Raw genomic sequence first — 5,693 nt, forward strand, 5'->3', positions numbered from 1 at the left:
GGTAGTGACCAGAGCCGGTAGGCTATGGTGGCCAGGCCGTAGGCTACGGCCGGGTCTGATGAGAAATCGTTTTTTCTTGTTTTTCTTCCATATTCATGCCCAATTAAACCCTAAGTCGAAGATCCTTCATATCCTAACACCCAAGGACGATTTTAGGGCCATTCTCCACCATCATAGCACCTTCCAATCATCATAATCATCCATGTTATCATCCTTGCAATAATCAATAAAGCTATTCAATATCTAGATGCAAGGCTAAACTGTTCGTGACCATCTCTGGGAGTAGGGTTGTATTTGTAAGCAAGACTTTTTTGGTATTTGAATCTTTACATTGGAAGTAAAGTTGATCAATCATTCGGTTGATTAACCTTTTATGTTTGTTTATGCATTTAACAGTTTTTTGTAATTGAATGTTTTGTAATTTTATCAGTTTATTGATTTGTGGCATCAACTTTTAGGATTAAGTTCTTTGATTCGTTGACCCGTTTACCTTTAGCCATTAAATCACTTATATTTATCAAACCCTAAAACGGGTAATCAATTAGGTTATTATTCATCCAAACCAATTGTTCGGATTAAGTTATGTCAATCAGTAAGGTCAAATATCTAGTCTTTTGATTATAGGTGTAATCGAACGAGTTTTCCAAACAAATTTAATCAGTTGGTCTAGTTTGCTTCACAACCTGAAACCTGGAGTTGGTTATCTTTCTCACAATTGTTTTACAACCAAACAATATTTAAACCGCTTGACATCGTCTGTCCGCCTTAGTTAATTAATTACCGAATAATAAACATAACTTGCACTTTCCACTGATTGTCTGTGGATTCGACACCTTACTTGCCCTTGTTAGTAAAGGTATTTTATAAATGTTTTTGATTGGCCTTTCGACATAGATCACCCAATTTTAAAATCAATAGGCTATACCATCCTACTATAAGCCACACTTGAGGCATACTGCGAAATTTCAAGTGTTTGGAGCTACAACACCGTACTTGATTTCTAGCCTATCCTTTCAAGGTGAAAGGGTTTCGTTGACACATCCGGATCTTCCACATGTGACTCTACTAGGGCGACTATTACTTTACTCTCTGTTACGTGCTACAGCTGTCTAAAGACTAAAGTGGCATAGATGAGGCTAAACGTATCAACTTAGGCAATTGTTGTCTAAATAGGCCTCATAACCTAAAGTTGTACTTTATTCACAATTGGCGATCGTTATCAGCCTGCCTAACCACTTACTAATGTTGTGTGTACAGTTGTCATTACTAACTAGAAGCCACATTCTCAAGTTTCTATTTTTATTAATGTTAATTGGGTCATAGATAATAGGATTAAAACATCTAAAATACTACTTAAAAACTACCTTTGCTTATTTAAAAGATATCAACTGATAATAACTCCTCATTCACCCTCAAGGCTATTCTTGTGAAAGAAAACGTTAATGGCACCAACTTTCTTGAATGGCACCGCAATTTGAGACATGTTCTTAAAATGGCAAAGAAGCTATATGTTCTCGATGGACCGGTTCCATTAGAGCCTGAAAACAATACAGCCGCTTCCAGAAAGGTTCTTGAGAAGCATATTGACGACTCTGCTTAAGTCGCTTGCATTATTCTAGCCACCATGTCTTAGGATCTTGCTAAAGGCTTGGAAGATTTTGGTGCCTATGAGATGCTTGAGCAACTCAAGGGCATGTTCCAGAAACAAGCCCGTCAAGAACGCTATGACACCATGAAACAGCTTATCAGCTGCAGAATGGAACAGGGATCCTCTGTTAGTGCGCATGTCATCAAAATGAAAGGGTACATCGAACAACTAAAGAAACTTGATTATCCCTTGTCGGATGAAATGGCAGCGGACTTCATCTTGAACTTTCTCCCCAGCTCCTACGACTAGTTCGTAATGAATTTCAATATGAACGCCTGGGTGAATACAGTGTCGGAGCTTCATGGTAGGCTCAAAATGGCTTAGATGAGCATTCCAACTAAAACTAATCAAGTTCTGATGGTTCGATTTACTGGTGTCAAGAATCCTAATCCCAAGAACCGGGGTTATAATGGTAAGGGTAGAAGAAGGTTATGATTGTTGCCAAGCATGCCACCAACACTAACAATGGTGTTGCAAAGGTACCATTGCCCCCCCCCCCTTAGGAGAGCCAGTGCTACAAGTGCAACAAAATGGGACACCGGAAACGTACATGGCCCAAATATCTTGTTGAGCTGAAGAAACAGAGGACCAATGGTGAAAGCTCCTCTAAAGTTATTTCCATATACGTTATTAAACTTTTCACTGTTTCTAGCAACACTTGGGTATTTGATACCAGATATGGTTACAACATTGTTAATGTCTTGCAGGAGCTTGAAAACTAGAAAAAACTAAAACAAGGCAGCATGGAACTCATCGTTGGAGATGGGAAGAGAGTCCTAGTTCTTGAAACTGGCACATACCGTTTTGCTTGTCCGTCTGGCCTTGTTGTTACTTTGAATAACTGTTTGTTTGTACCTGGTTTGACCAGAAAAATTATTTCAGTTTCTTTACTTTTTGAACATGGATTTAAGTAAGCTTTTAATGATATTACTTGTTCTGCCTACTTGAATGATGTCTTTTATTTTGAGGCTAAACCTCAATGGTATTTATGAGATTGATGTTCTAATTAACCATAATGTATTTAATCTTTCTAAATGTATCAAATTTGGCATCAATTATATGTTTCTATAGCATTGCCAACTTGGTCACATAAGCAACGAACGAGTTAAAGGAATCTAATCCGAAAGGATTCTTGAATCCACAGGACCAGACTCTTTTGACGACTATGAGTCTTGTTTAGCTGGCAAACTCGCCAAGGACTCCTTCACTCATAAAAGTGAACGAGCAAAGTTCTGTTAGGACTTATACATACTGATGTATGCGGCCCTTTCAGAACTACGTCTAGAAATCATGAAAGAGACTTCTTTTCTTTTAATGACGATTATAGTCGATATGCTTATGTGTATCTTATGAAACACAAACATGAAACTTTTGAAAAGTTCAAAGAGTTTCAAACGAAGTGGAAAACCAACTCGGAAAAACTATGAAAATGCTTCGATCAGATCGAGGTGGAGAGTCTCTCAGCTCAGAGTTCATCAATCATCTAAAAGAGCGTGGAATTGTTTCATAGCTCACTCCTCCCTGCACACCCCAACATAATGGCATGAGTGAGAGGAGAAATCAAACCTTGCTAATCATGGTCAGATCGATAATGTGTAGAACTAACTTGCCTCACTCCTTTTGGAGCTTTGCCCTTATGACCGCCGCTCGCATTGTTAGTTTGGCTCCAACTAAAAAGGTAAAAAAAACCCCATATGATATGGCATGGGCGTAAACCCAATTTGTATTTCCTAGGTATTGGGATGAGATGCATATGTCACCAATGATTATGATGACAAACTCGATCCCCACGGCGTAAAAGTTGTTTTCATCGGATACTCTAACCAAAGCGGATATTATTTCTTCCACCCTCATACAAATCTGATTTCTATCAAAAGGAAGGGCCACTTCCTCGAGAAAGAAGTTCTCGATCGAGGAACTTAAAATAATATTGTCGATATTGAAGAAATTCAAGAAACACAAACAACCGCTAAGGAAGTTGGAGCGTCTGATCAACAAGATGTTGTTGCTGATACATCAGACACAAACACAAGTGTTCGCATTAGTACTAGGGCTCCCGTACCAAATCCATGATACTTGTGGCATCTGGATGGTCCCGAGGTCCTATTAGTAGCCGATCGAATGACGAACCTACTGACTACAAATCTGCAATCTTGGATCCGGATTCTAAGAAATGGCATGATTCCATGAACGCCGAGATGAAATTGATGCATGATAATCAAGTCTGAGACTTGGTTGAGCTACCCCCCGAAGGTCTGGCAGTAGGGAGAAAATGGATCTTCAAAAGAAAGACCACATGCATGGAAATGTACAGACCTATAAAGCACCGCTAGTACCGAAAGGTTTTACACAAACTTAAGGGATTGACTATGATGAAACCTTCTCGCCTGTTGCTATGACTAAGTCAATAAGGATATTACTTGCCATAGCCGCGTATTATGACTATGAGACATGGAAAATAGATGTCAAAACTGCTTTTCTAAATGGACAACTTTTATGGTTCAGCCTGAAGGTTTTGTCGATCCTAAATATCCTATGCAATCTGAATAAGTCCATTTATGGACTCAAACAAGCATCTCGCAGCTGAAATCTACATTTTGATGAGAAAATCAAAGAGTTTGGTTTTATCAAAAATGAAGATGAGCCTTGTGTTTACAGAAAGGCTAGTGGGAGCACTATATTATTCCTCATCCTGTATGTGGATGATATACTGATCATTGGAAACAACATTCCTATGCTTAAGGAAGTTAAGCACTGGTTGAGATTTTGTTTTGCAACGAAAGATCTTGGTGAAACTGCTAATATTATGGGAATCAAGATCTACCGAGATAGGTCTAAGCGGCTTCTAGGGCTAAGTCAAAGTACATACATACACAAGGTCATGGAACGCTTCTCAATGGACACCTCCAAGAAAGGAGCTGTTCCCATTGATAAAGGAACCGTGTTAAGAAAATCGCAATCTCCGGCAACGGACATTGAGACAAAGCACATGCAAGCAATTCCATATGCTTCAGCGGTTGGCTCTATCAGGTACGCTATGTTATGCACTAGACCTTATGTCTCGTATTCTTTGAGCATAACTAGTCGTTTTCAGCAGAGTACTAGCGTTGCCCATTGGACTGCAGTGAAGAACATCTTGAGGTACCTGAAAATGACCAAAGATATGTTATTGGTGTTTGGAGGAGTGGGGGAAGAGCTCACTGTAAGGTGTTACGCTGAAGCTAGCTTCCAGACTGACCGAGATGATTCTCACTCATAATCAGGATTAGTATTCACTCTCAATGGTGGATCTATTTACTGGAAAAGCTCCAAGCAGAGTGTGGTGCCAGATTCCACCATTGAGTTCGAATACATAGTTGCATCAGATGCTGCTAAGAAATCTGCTTGGATGGAGAAGTTCATAGCTGATTTTGATGTGGTTTCGAGTATTTGCAAACCAATCAAGGTGTTCTGAGATAACACGGGTGCTATAGCTTAGGCCAAAGAGCCCAGATCTCATCACATAGCCAGACACATTTTAAGGAAGTTCCACCTTATTCGAGAAATAACGGAACGAGATTACATCATAATAAGCAAGGTAGACACATATCAAAACCTAGTAGACCCGTTCACTAAGCCGATGACTCAGGAAAAGCATGACCAACACAGGGATGTTATCGGTCTTAGATTAGCTAGTCAATTGTTTTGATTTAGTATTTGGATGTATGAACATTTAAACAGTTATACTTGTAAGTTCACTTTTGATTTAATGGTTGAATGCAAACGTTGAATGTTATAATTGTGTTCATTTTAATACGTTTAATCCATTAATATTGTATTCTAAATTATTCGTAGTCGGTCAGACTCGTAGGAACAATTCTGAATTCAGACTATTCTGACTTTGGACTTAAGGAGTTGACTTCCAAACTCACAGACCTCATTATGAATGACGCTGGATGTAACTCGCATCAAATCATCTTCATGGATCTTAATCATAAGATGTTTTGATATAGGTATACTCATTTAGCGTCCTTAGACCTGAGATACATATTAGAACTTTCGTTTA

The sequence above is a fragment of the Bidens hawaiensis genome, unplaced genomic scaffold (assembly GCF_021521415.1).
Source record: "Bidens hawaiensis isolate Kalapana, Puna unplaced genomic scaffold, B.hawaiensis_p1.1 tig00419403_1, whole genome shotgun sequence".
Lineage (NCBI taxonomy): Eukaryota > Viridiplantae > Streptophyta > Magnoliopsida > Asterales > Asteraceae > Bidens > Bidens hawaiensis.